Below are 14,673 nucleotides of genomic sequence, written 5' to 3'. Positions count from 1 at the left end.
TCCCACTGCAAAAATTATGTTTTTTATTGTTATCATGTTTTATTGTGTTAGTTTTACTTAATCAAAATAACCCAATTGCAGTTTAATTGAGATTAACTGAAATGCACAATGAAAAAACATGATTTTTGAAAACAGTTATCTGTTTGTGTGTGTGTGTGTGTGTGTGTGTGTGTGTGTAATATACAGGGAGAGAGAGAGAGAGAGAGAGAGAGAGAGAGAGAGAGAGAGAGAGAGAGAGAGAGAGAGAGAGAGAGAGAGAGAGAGAGAGAGAGAGAGAGAGAGAGAGAGAGAGAGAGAGAGAGAGAGAGAGAGAGAGAGAGAGAGAGAGAGAGAGAGAATCATTATATAACTTATAGGCTATAGATTTTTTTTAATTGGCCCGTTAAAGACTCTATAGACCCCATGAAATCAAAACTGCCATTTTTTGGCTTGTAATCCATGTGTGCAAATCATTGTGAAGGACTTGTTTTAAAGCCCTTCAGTATATCCAACATTGTGCTGTTTGCTCAGATCCAGCTGCATTTACAGATTTCTGTGCAATGAAAGACAGTGTGTTTAGAAGACTGTTAGGACTATTTAAGATCATTGTTAGCATAATGCTCTTGACCAGTGCATGTTACTTGTTTAGCACATCATAAAAAAGATGTGCAGAATTCATATATTATCTGCTGACACAATAATGAATGGATGAACTTTTCACCAAGGACCACATTTTAGTTAAATGACATCACAGTCTTTGCCTCTCACACTCCCCAACTTTAGCCATATATCTTAGGAACAATCCCAGACAACCACACATGGGCTTTCACCTCAGGCTGTGCTGGCTTTAGTCAACTCCCAAACCCAGCCCTGGAAGTTATCTTGAAGCAATGTAGAGTCAAACACTGGTGACTATCAAAAAAGTGCATGGATCCCCCATGAAAGATGTCAAAAAGACCTGACTGATTGTAATTTTGACCACACATGGATTTTACATTGCATGACCAAAGTACTACATACATGTCTGCACTTTACTATCCCTTGTGTTAAAGCAGCGATAACTCAGAACATGTGCTCTTTCTGTAAGGTGAGAAGACATCTCATACACATAGTCCACATACCATTACAGCTTGCTGTTTCAGGCAGCCCATTTACTTTTTTTTTATTAAAGGAATAGTTCACCCAAAAATAAAAAATTGACTCACCCTCAGGCCATCCAATATGTGGATGAGTTTGTTTCTTCATTAGAACAATTTATCATCACATAATTTGCTCACCAATGGATCCTCTGCAGTGAATGGGTGCCGTCAGAATGAGAGTTCAAACAGCTGATAAAAACATCACAATGATCCAGAAGTAATCCACATGACTCAATCAATCAATGAATCAATTAACATCTTGTGAAGGAAAAAGCTTAGTGTTTATAATAAACTAATCCATGAAGACATTTTTACTTCATTTAGTCTAAATAAAGAGAGAAATATGCACAGATCAACCACTTTTTACAAGCAAAATAAATAAATAAAATAAATAATAATCCAAAACCGTTCTAAACAAAAATGTTGGTGTATTGTGATGTGAGAGGACATCAGAGGATGGACTTTTTCACTATAGGAAGCATTATTATAGAATACAGAATCATATTTTGGCCAGAAGTGAAGGTTTAAAGTTAAAATATCTTAATGATGGATTTGTTTATTACAAACGCACATAATGTTAATTGATGGACTGGAGTCGTGTCAATTACTTGTGGGTTGTTGTGATGTTTTTATCTACTGTTTAGACTGATTCTGGTTTTCTCTGTTTTCTCTGATTCGTGTTTTCTCTGGGATTCTTGGATTTTTACCTTCTTCTACAACTTAAGCTGTAGTTTTATATGGGAGCATGCTTTATAGACTGTAACAAATGCAGCTATGATGATTGCTACATTTATTCACCGTGGACATTCTTGGTGAAAGAAAACTCAAATGTTGACTGAATTGTCAGCATCAGGTTTAGTTTCTGTGAATTATCCCAATAGATGTGTCAGACAAAGCTAAACAGAATAGGGGACATTACGCAGAATTGGCCAGACAAGCAGGCTCTTCAGATTTGTTTTGGCTAATGCCTTTGGGATATTGTTTGTGGTTTAGCTATGGGTTTATGGTTCATATCATTACAAAACCATTATGAAGTCAAGTGTTTATGCAAATGTATGATTTAAAAACATCTTACTCCTGCTTTAAAAAACAAGAGTATCTAACATTATTATTTATCTTTAAAAAGTGCATGCCATTTCCCTTTTTTTGTCTTTTGATACTCTATATACCTCAAAGTATTTAATTTCTAGGTGACTGTGAAAAGAATTGTTGTTCCAGGATCACAAAAAGAGCTGAGAGGGGGATGTGTCTTATATAAATCCATTCAGAGGGTTCCAATTACATCTGTGCAGCTGAGCAGATGTTTCTCCATGATTGGGAAAGGGAAATTCTAAGCAAATCTATAGTTCCTCAGAAATTCTTTGAAACTAGCAGGGTCCCTTTTTGATTTCCATGATTTCAAATCTGGAAAGAAAAAACAACGTAGTGAGTAGAACATGCCATAACACTAACTGTACCAAGGCCACTGGCTCAGTGCACAGTGAAAATAAATACTACACTAAAATCTTCAAAGCATTTTAAATTGTAAATTTGCATGCATTTGTAATCATGAACATATGCAACATGCATGTTCCTTGCGTGGGAGGAGTGTGGGAGGAGCATGTTCAGATAATCCACTTAATTTTGATTTCCATGATTTCAAATCTGGAAAGAAAAAACAACGTAGTGAGTAGAACATGCCATAACACTAACTGTACCAAGGCCACTGGCTCAGTGCACAGTGAAAATAAATACTACACTAAAATCTTCAAAGCATTTTAAATTGTAAATTTGCATGCATTTGTAATCATGAACATATGCAACATGCATGTTCCTTGCCCTCAATGACATGATGTTTTATTAACAAAGTGTGGGAGGAGCATGTTCAGATAATCCACTTAAATAGCATGATAAATATTTATACATGTATATGTTCTCTGGGTTTGGGCTACATTCCGAACTTGGAGCCCTCCCCTCAGACAGCACGGCAAATATGCTTACTGCTATATGCTCAGTCTGATTAAGTGAATACTTATTAAAATATCAAGAACAACAAGCAAGAGCTCACTGATTTATGAAACTGACAGAGTTAGTTATAGACCACCAGTAGAATATTTTAGGAAGTTAAATCAGTTAGATAAAGTCATAAAATTATAAAACATCAAAAGTATAAATTGGGAAAAATTTCCTTTTTTTCCTCTGAGGCGGAAATAGGTTTAGGATAAAGGTGTGCAAAAATTCTTGTTATTCACTAAATGTACTAGTGATTTAAAATAGATCAGGCTTAATGTCTCTCCTCCAGATTTACGTTCTCTCCTGCATGCCATTTTTGGTCTTACATTTTTACTCAGGTACTAATCGAAATGAAATGTATTGTGATATAAAAGAAAACCTTGATTTAAGTTTCCTTTTTTCTTTTCCTAGCTGATTTTTCCCCCACAGAAACTCCCACATTTCTTTCACTGTGGTTACTGCTAAATTTCAATATGGTCAAAACTGATGTGTTCATGTCTGTAGTGTGTGTCGCATATGTGCATGTGTACTAACCTCTCTCGTAAATGTGGCATTGGTCATATGTAAGTCATATAGTTGATGTTAAAAAGATTTGTTTACGTCAAGCTGTTTGCATATTTCTCTGGGTGTGCAACCGGCTCTCCTTTAACCACAACATAAATTCACTGCACTAAAAAAATGTTAGAAAAAAATTTGAGATAAACAACGTCCACCAGCTAATCATTGCCATATGAATGCTTATTTACATAAACCCAAACTTGATAGTAAAATGAAGAATATTAGAGTGTTGCAAGGACCTCTCTAATTAGTCTGTGATTCGTTTAAGTCTAGTTAAGGATCTGGGTTCAGTTCTCTTCAGTGTTGCAAAACTTACATGGAATCCAAAGTTGAGCAGTTATTAATCAACTCTTGAAATGTCTGTCAGTGTCAACCAATCACAATCTGACAATGTTGTAGCATAATACAGCAATAGGGCACATGAGGCCATGCTTTCCAGTGAAAGCACAGGCACTCTATAAGTGGCGTTCTAGGGTTTACCGTGGTGAACATCAATAAACGACACGCGTTATCGACACAGGTACTGTCAGCAATTTTTTTCCGTCTAACAATATGCTGAAAATCATTCTACTCACCAAAAGATAACACTAACATATAGTGAACAATAACATAAAAAAGGCTTTGTTTAGCCAATCAGGAAGTGTTTCTGTCAGTCAAACGTTTTATTTCAATCTATGGAAATGCAAATCATAAAAAGCATAAAAATAGTGAAAAATCGCTTTTTAACTCTTGTTCCATTATTACCACTTAGCAGATTTTGACTCATTTAGGATTTCCTTTTCAACTCACTGGATATTTTATACCTTTATAGTGTTTTTTGTACTAAAAACTAAATAAATTACAGATGTTAGTGATTTTAAAATGAGTTGTTTTTGTAGAGTGAAAACAATAAATGTTATTTAAAAAAAATTTTACAATGAATCACATATAGGGGATGTAACGATTACCGGTTTGACGATAAATCATGATAAAATTCCCCACGGTTAGCATTACCGTTTCATCTTTTAATTTTGATTAAACCCGTATTAGATTACCGCGATTTGAACAACTAGCGATAAATAAATACTGTCCAGCATAAAGCACAGTTTTAAGTAACAGTCTCACCTGCGCACAGCACACGGAGTAGTTTTGGTTTTGAGTTAAAATAGGGCGGAAAAGCTGGGAGGTTTTAAAATAATTATACAAATGAATATGAATTAATTAATTATATGAATGTACCTCTGAAGGTTCTAACTGTCTTCAGAAACGATTCGATGGCATTTTGTTTTCATCTTCGCTCCATGTAATACCTAAAGGAAGTGTTCTTAATCGCTATACTGCTTTGTCCACGGAGGTTACAGGAAACAGCTCTAATTCAGCTTTTCCATAAGCGCCACCTGCTGTCAGCGAGTGGATTTACAGAGACTTATATTTACATTCAGCATGCGTGCAGTTTTTGTCTGGCCAAAAATGGACAGAATTTGCATGCCCTGCTGTCATTTTTGACCGGTTGATGAAAAACAAGCTTATGTGGATTCTACACATTTAAACAATTCAGATAAGTTATCTAGAATTTCTTATGGAGCAGATAAAATACATATAATCATTTATTAATCAATTGTCATTTTGACTCCGTGATAATACTGATAACTGTGATAATTTTGGTCACTATAATCGTGATAAGAAATGTTCATACCGTTACATCCCTAATCACATGACTCCTCTACACTATAACTTTAGTCAATCAACAGACAAATCATGTTATATTTTTTAGTAAGAACTTTAGGAAGCCTTTACCATGACACATATTTGAATGTCATAACATAAAAGTGCCTTGTAATCCAAAGATGAAACTGCTGGTCTCTGTGTTGTGTTTTGTGGTTACTGCTTTGTTCTCAAGCACTCATGTTTTATATTCAAAGCCCAAAATGCAACACTAAGTGTCTGTTCATCATGCAGCAATTATTTGGATCATGCTGCTGTTCTTTGATGGACAATACTTTGTCTGTGCAAAAACTGATTATTCACACTGATATAACTTGGTTTCAACTTTTAATCAGACATGACAACATCACTGAAAAAACAAGTGACATTTTTAAGCTTTCAAATATTTCTCACACTGTAAAAAAAAGTGTTTGTGCTGCCTTAAAATTTTACGTTTATTTAACTTGAAATGTTAAGTTGTACTTATGACAACTTGGATATTCGAGTTGACTAAACTTAAAAATATCAGTGTTTTGTATTTATTTTGTGCTACAACTAGTAAAAAGGAATAGATGTTTGGTTCACGTGCTGCTTGAACTGAGGAGCAGCAATTTGTCGCCACACATTAAAGAGCCACAAAATGGTATTTAAAGTTTGAGTTTCATAAAAATTAAATCTGAGACTTTTTCCAAAAGTGACCTGCTCTGTCTTGTCTGTTGGCGTGTGTCCTCTTATTTCCGCGATGCATTTATCACTGCATGAGAAAATGATTGACGTGTGAGAACGTCTCATCAGAATTCAGAATAATTCGGTTTGCAATATACATTCCATTGAGAAGATATTTAGACATTTTTCTCACTGTTTCTCACTGACAATAAATAAAGAAATAAATAAATAAAATACTGTCTGGCAGGATTGTTTTATTTAAGATGTCAACATGGAAGTTTATTGTCTCTCTAAACATTGTTCTCTGATTTATAGTTTTATTTTGTTGCTTTTGTGGCATGAAGAAACCCTCTGGACAAACTAAGAAACCAACAGTGGACAGTTCTCACATACAGTATGCATCTATTTTAAGATCAGTACGTTTACACACAGATTAGGCATTTGATGCAATTGTTGTTGTTAGTTTATTTGTGTAGGACAGTACAAACATAATTTTTACTGAACATAAAAACAGGATAAACCAAAATGTTAGGAGTAAAAATACAGCCCTGGTTTCCTTCAAGCCAGATCTTACCCATCACTGCAAAAATACTTTATATTATGTATTACTTTATGGCTGTAGCGGTTGTAAAATAGACATTGTGTCTGACAGCGGATTTCCTAGTCTCATAAAAGGGAATTGTAGCTCTCACTCAGAGATGAAAACATGTGAGGCAGACGATCCTAAAAATGTTTCTGATTTAGCAATAGTGTCGGTAGTAGTAACTTCAGTTATTGGCATCAAAAATATTGATGTCTTCGACAAACATGTTTAATATAATGCTTTACCAGCTCCCTGCCATACAGCTAATAAACACTCAAATCAAATGACTTATGGCTTCCAGAGAAGAGTTTCTCTATATGGCATGAGGCCTTGCAAGATTGTAAAGGCCAAAATGAAGAAGATGTCATAATAATTACATTTTATGAAACGAATGCACTGCACATTGCTCGTTTATCTTACAGTAGTGTTTTTTATTTTTCTCTCCTCCCTTGTGTCCACCCCTTGTCAGTGTAGCTTTGTTGTTCACTGTTATTCTTTTTTTTTTTTTTTTTTTTTTGTCTGCTTTTTTGTCAATTCTGCCACATGTACAGCACATACATACAGAGAATTGAAATTGCGTTACTCTCAGACCCTTGGTGCATACAGTTAACACTTAACACTAACAGTAGACATAATACAGATAAATACAGTTTTAAACATATATAAAATACAACCTATACAATATATAAATAAGGACACTGTAAAAAAAAAAAAAAAAAAAAAAAGAAAGAAAAGAGATAGAAAAAGTGACATAAGGCACATGGCAGTTAGAGTGCAAACCAGTGATATAAATAACTGTGAAGATATAATGAGTGTAGTGCAAAAAGAGCTTCCATCGTTTGGTTTTGTATAAATAGCCCTGCCTTTCCTCAGTTTCTTTGTCCTGTCTCCATCATGTAAAGAGGTTGTTTTCTCTTGGTTTTTCCCAAGTGGATTTATTAAAACTCTGTTTATTTGATATCTGCCTCCTTTGTACTCCAAGCTCCTTTCCACTGGCAAACTGTGACAGAAGACAGGACCTACCAAGAAGATGAACTGGGCTGAAAACTTACTTTCCTCCATCCGGCAAGATGGTCATCCTCTGGAGCGATTATGTGGGAGAGTTTGTGGAACTCTCCCATCGGGTGAGTTGGAGTGATCGTATGCTCAATGTTTGTTTCCAGCTGGGACTGGATGAGGGAGTTATTTGTTTCCTGTCTCCTGATCGTAGTTTGTCCTTCGAGTCCATTAATTTAATTCTCTGCCTTAATGGTTCTGATTATATTGTGGCAGTTAAGAGAAATGCGAACAGGCCTCATCCTGTCCCATCTCATAAGCGATTTTGAGCACTCCAACTCATCCCAAGCCTGCTACCAAAACCTCCACATCCCTGAACATTGGGATCATCTCCTTCGCTCCAGAGGCCACTCCCGTTCCAGAATCCGCTCCAGTCTTCAGACCAGTAAAAGTGTCGGTGCCAGTGCATGTCCCTGAACTTATGCACTGTAAAATCTAATTAGTTGGGCTTTCTTAAAAAAAATAGGAATAGTATGTTCTCCTGACAAATGCTTAGTTAGTATAGCTTACTTCCACGAGTGTTCTAGTAACTAAAAAAAGAACTGTTGGGGGGTACTCGATCCTTCCATTTAGGTTTACTCATGACTTAGTATAGCTACTCACTGACTCCCAGAGTGCTTTGCGGTATGAATAAATTATACAGTTGCTTTGTTTTACAGTTGATTTTATTTGCTGTCTTGTGTCAGTAGTAGCACATCAAAAAGAGCAAACAAAATGGTTATTGTTACAAGTAATGAAAATAAATGAACTTGAATTGTTACCATTGTTGTGATTCATGTGCTGAATGTTTAAGTCTGTGTGTGTGAGTTTAGCATATTACCACGCACTATTTAAGGATTATATAAACCCAAATAAAAGCAGTTCAGGGTATTTATAAAAAAAGAAATTTGATGGTTCATTAATAAGCACACACAATAAATGCACTAATGCTTTAATTAGGTCACTTTATAAAAGCAACCTATTTATTACTTTTCTTTCTTTGAAATCAAATGACTTCGTACTGCATTAACAGGAAGGAAATTATAGTAACGTATACCAAGTTCAAAGTGCCCAACCAAAGGGAACGCTAATCACTATAATGGTGAATTAAAAAACCCCCACATTTTAGGAAAATCAACATCAATTTATGAAGTTAGCTTATTTGATGTTCTCACAAATACTTCAGTTGTATTGAAAATTCAACATTCAAGATGACTTTGGGAAACGAGTGAATGCAACTAGTGAAAGATAACTGCAGACATGGAGGAAATGGGTGAAAAGTCTATTAAGACTTTTTCTTTTCTTCTATGTTGCACATTAGCAACATATTAGTGCACTGCTGCCTCTCATTTGTTCATTGATGTCATTTGTTCCTTTGTGGCTATTTGAATATTTTAAGTGTCACTCAAAACAAAAAAGTAAATTGTTTTATTTGCCTTGAAAGTAGCTATAACTTAATACAACCTAGTAAGTATAACAACTAAGTAAAGATAACTAACTAAATCTAAGTAAGGTAAACTATTGGATTTTACAGTGTGGATATGGCGCTCCCTCCAGAGTTCTTGGCCCCTATCCTCTCGCCAGTGTCGGCTCCAGCCCCTGAGCCTCCTTTGTCTCCGCTGGTCCCGTCCAGCCCTCCTTCGTCTCCTGAGCCCCCTGTGATCTGTCACGTGTTTGTTTCTGTTTAGTTTCTGTCTGCCCTTATTTGGTTCAGTTCCTGTTCTCATTTAGTTAATCATCATTCATTAGTTTCCACCTGTTGCATTAATCATCTTATTAATCCATCGTTTGTTTTTGTATAAATAGCCCTGCCTTTCCTCAGTTTCTTTGTCCTGTCTCCGTCATGTAAAGAGGTTTTTTCCCAAGTGGATTTATTACGTTTATTTGATATCTGCCTCCTTCAAGCTCCTTTACCCTGGCAACCTGACACTAAGCAATTCCTGGAAATTTAGTCTTGAACTCCCTTATCAGCTTGCACATTTCCTAACCCTGACAAAGTCCGAAAGTTTTCCTCTTGAACAAGTATCTCGTTTGTCCTTTTTGCTTTAGCCCATAATATATAGATTATCTTCAAGCCAGCTTAATGACTTCATACTCCAAATGTGTCTGATTGGAGAATTTTAATCACTCAAAGTCTGGCACGGAGCAGTTCTCCCCTTTGCAGACTCTGTCTGCTGCCAAAAGTTACTTGGCAGTTGAAGGATAACAGTCTTTTCTAGCATCCTTGGCCTAGAATGTGATGTTAACACAGAAAATATTACAGCAGCAACTAACTATTTCATAGTTCCTTGGCATAAGATACTACAAATGACTTCTTTAAACCTGGTCCTGTTTAAACCCAGTAAACTTTTGTCATGGCCCAGCTGAGGGAATGCTTCCTGGATCACAGATGTTATATTAACTGGCTGCTGTTGCCATTGCAATTTGTATTGTATTTGAAGATTTCCAGAATTTGCAAGTTTATAGAGAATAATTGAAGTTAATATCTAATATGGATGTAATGTTTGGATTTAGATCGGCCTGTAGGACACAAAGTGTACAAGTGAGGCCAGGAATAGATGAATAATAAACCGTAATTTAATTTTGATGGATTAAAATAGCTTCGTCCCTAAATAAAAAATAAGATCAGAAGGCAACTGTGACTCCGATTCATTTAGATACTAAATATTATATATATACATTTCATTTCTGAAGCTTGCTTGAATTGGTTGTAGATTACTGGCTCTGGATTGTTTTTGGTTCAAGGCCAAGGTTTCACACAGTCCTAAAATGATTTATCATGCAAAAGTTACTTTATTAAGATTATTTCAATGTCCACCAGACTTGCCTTTAGTTTGAATGTTTAGTTTTGAAATGTTTGTGGGGGTTTTTGTGTGTGTTTTTTGATGTCATTCTTTTGGCTGCCAAAAGTTCACTGCACAAAACAAATTGTGGGCAATATTTATTCTTGTCACAAGTTAATATGTATTTAATGTAGGCAATAGCTTTTCTTTTAACTTATTTTCTCTCATGGTATTTTGAGGATGAAGGAATGACATGCAGTATGCTGGTTGCATTGAATCATTTAGCTTCCCAAAAGGAGAGATTCATTTGTGCCAAAATATTGTCAACAAAGTGTGGTCTCCTCCCTTTTAAAATATTTAAGTCTATTTATTTTGCTGTCCTGCCCAATTCAGTTCATGTTTATTTGTATAGCACTTTTCACAATACATATTTCAAAGCAGCTTTATGGAAAATGCATGTTTCAATGTAAGGACCTAATGATGCAAAACAAATAATGCATTACATCAAGAAATTACCTTTAATCTTTTTGAGACCCACTGAGCAGCCACAGTTGGCTGTCAAGGAAAAAACAGTGAGGAAACTTTGAAGGGAATCACTCACATGGGGCCCATCCTCCCCTAGCTGCAAAATGATCTCATAACACTAACATTTCATAAGATATGACTGTAATATTAGGCTTCAAGATGGGTTATTTGAAAGCTTATGCTAAGAAATGTTATTTTAATCTAGATTTGATCTCGGTTCAGAGTTTAGGAGCTAAATATGAGAAAGCTCTACCTCATTTTTTTTAACTTTGATATTCAGTGTACTAGATATTCAATAGTCCAGAGTAGTATCTGTTATATGGTTAGTAGCATTTTATTATTAAAATCTAGCATTGTTTTGCAGACTTACATGTGCTGTCTGAGAAGCACTGTTCTAGATCATTAGATGATGTAATGGTTTTTTTGAGGCCTGTCTGAAACCAATTAGGGGGCACCTTTACAAAATGTGCCTGCGAAGTCACTGACTGACCGGGACACACAGCTGGACTTTTAGTCCTACATTTTGGAATTTTGAATTTGAACTACCAAATCCCACAACTTCTTTTAAATTACTTGCAAAACACTTTTTACACCATCATCTGTTTCAAAACTTAAACACTCAGAGAGCACCAGCTGGCAAAGAAAAAACTGAAATGAATGTCTCTTTAGCAAGATGAATGTTGTTTCAGTTGCTTCAGGTTATATGCCATCTTTCTTGGGCTCTTGGGACACAACTGAGATTGCCCTGTATAATAACATCCCTTCATAGCCAAAAGAACAGTGAGAGATGAATGTTGACTGTGGCCAGCAACTTACTGTGATTCCTTGGAATTTTGCTCATGCACCATCTGGTTTTAAAACCCCCAAGCAAGATTAGCTTTAATAAATGAAGTAATGCCAAAGGGATAGTTCCTTTCTTTTTTTTCTGTGGAACACAAAAGATATTTTGGTAACCGTCTTTTGGTTACTTGCTAACCAAACAGTTGGACTTCCATGGACAAAAACACTTATTTTATGTTCCACAGAAGAAAGGAAGTCATACAGGTTTGGAATGACAACATGAGGGTGAGTAAGCGATGATTTTTGGGTCAACCATCCTTTTAACAAATGAAAAAATTAAACATATGTCAATATTCCATATGCTCTGTATTAAGACTGCATGTTATTATCTTTAAGATAATATTTCACTGATATTTTGGCACAAAACACTTGGCTGAAATCATTGTTAGAACTTCTCTGTGATGTCAAGATGATAACACACATCAGTGATGCTCTACTCCAGATGTTCCAATTTCCTCACATGGATAAAAGTGAGTTGTGATATTTTGAGCTGCAGAACAAGGCTGGAAATGAGCTCTAAACATTTGCCGTTTCTGTTTTCTCAAATAAAGCTGAAAAGAGGAAAAGAAACTGATGTAGCAAAATGAAACACTGAAATAGGGTTAGTGTTTGATGCACTTGAGAGGAAATTTTCCATGTAACAAAACTTAAAGGCTGCACCTAATTCTAGTGAGAGATTAAGCTCTTTTGATCATAAGATTACTCAGTTAACATCCACTGCGGAAATGAGTTTCCTTTGTTTACTTAAAGGATAAACACTGAAAAAGGAAACTTCCCTTTATTTACATTTCCAGTTTATAGTGATTAGACTAAAGACTTTAGTGTTTTCTGTCTGCAGTTCTAATAAAGTAGAAATACATCATTGAGAGATTTAATAAAAAAGATTAGGAATAATCTCGAAACCTCCCTTTCTAAAAATACTCTCAAGTCTTGAAACTCAGCTTAGACATTTAACCTTATTCAAAGTTATGTTAAAATCGATATTGTTTTAACCCTCTGGTGTTGTTTGGTCATTTTAGACCGGGGAAAAAAATGTTTAGAATATTCAACAATCGCTACTTCATCGGAATGGTACGAAACTCAGTGACTTTTGTGGCAGTTGCTATGTGACCACAAAAAAAAAAATTATGGACTTGATTCGAAAAAGCTAAATGGTCTGTTGTTCGCGGTCAAAAATGACCATCACAATGGATGGGAAATATGCAAAAATACGAAAATACATAGAATTTTTTCGTGTGTGCAATCTATAAATTATTCACGATGCAGAAAAAGAGTGCACTGCAATGAAGGAGTGACACTCTAAAATATCATGAGTGCAAAATAGACACACTCCACTCCCCCCTCCCCCCATAGGCACACATACTATATTAACTAGTGTGACTGTAACACAAAGCATGTTTTTGCAAATGCGTGAAATAAAATCAATAATTCATCCAAACATGCAGTCAAAACACAGACACCAAAGAAGGGGTTACACACTAAAACATCAAGAGTACAAAACAGACGCACACACACAACACACTATTATACAAACACAAATGAACTGGTGTGGCTGTAACAATATGGCAAAATTGAGCCAGAAGACTCAAATAAGAGGTTGAAATCAGATTGATTAATCTCTGATAAAACATTCCTATTCACTTTTGTTGCATTTTTGTTGAATTTTGATGTTATGTGTAACAAAATGTCATTCTCTGCGTTCGAGTTTGACTGTAGTAAAATTAGACATTTGACATTAAGACTGTAGACATTTCAAACCAAACTTTCAAACAAATAAAAATCTAAACCTTTACAAAAAGTTGTCTTTGAGAATGTCTAAATATATATCCAAATCCACAACTTAATAAAATAAGTCTTTAAGCCTTTTATATAGAGCTATATAGGAATCTAGTGGCTAAATCATGGAATTGTAGATGTTTTCTTTTTTTTACTCCCACCAGATGGCACTAATCGGACTTCAAAAATTGGATTTTAATGGCAATGGGCCTCATTTACGAAACGAACGTATGACAGAAAATTGGGCGTACGGTCGTTTCAACGCAAAACTTGGAATTGATCAATATGGATATGAGCGGTGGCTACGATCAAATCTCACGTCTGGGGCCTGATGTATAAACGTTGCGTACGCACAAAATGGGCATGGAAATGTGCGTACGCAATTTTCCACGTACATATCGAGATTTATAAAAAATAAACTTGGCGTAAATGTGCGCACTGTATGGGTTCTCTAGACCGTGCATACGCACTCTTTTACTGGCGTAATAACAAAGCCTAATGATTTCAGACTCTCCTTTCCTTTCAATATACACATTTAGATTAAATATTCTGCTCATTAATGGAGTTAAGCATTGACATTACATAAAGTCATTATTCAAAAGTTAAACAAAAACTTATGAATTTAGATATTTAGACATATTTGTACTGGATGCGCTGTTTTTTTATCAACTGCAGATCTCATGTTAAGATAATTTTTTTTTAGCAAGAACATCAACAATGCGCACGCACTTCGATATTGTGGCAGACACTTCTGGATTCGGTGGTCGAACGGTTCACTGGCAAGTTTAAATAGGTCCTAATATATTAACCTACTGCACAACCAAGGCTGCACAGAGGTGTTTATTTCGCGAACATTCAGAACATTATGAAAATAGCATTGTGATTGAAGGATAGAATCTGAAGCAAACGATAAGATTTGCACGTTTCTTTTTTATACTATTTTGTCATTGACGCCGAGTCAGACAATTATGTACACTTATTTACACACACCGTATTTCTAAAAAAAAAAAAAAAGTGACGTGACGTGGCCAAGTATGGTGACCCAAACTCGGAATTAGTGCTCTGCATTTAACCCATCCAAAGTGCACACACACAGCAGTGAACACACACACAC

The sequence above is a fragment of the Sinocyclocheilus anshuiensis genome, unplaced genomic scaffold (genome assembly GCF_001515605.1).
Source record: "Sinocyclocheilus anshuiensis isolate Anshui unplaced genomic scaffold, SAMN03320099.WGS_v1.1 scaffold702, whole genome shotgun sequence".
Taxonomy (NCBI): Eukaryota; Metazoa; Chordata; class Actinopteri; order Cypriniformes; family Cyprinidae; genus Sinocyclocheilus; species Sinocyclocheilus anshuiensis.
The sequence above is the reverse complement of the archived record's forward strand: the minus strand, read 5'-3'. Positions refer to the sequence as shown.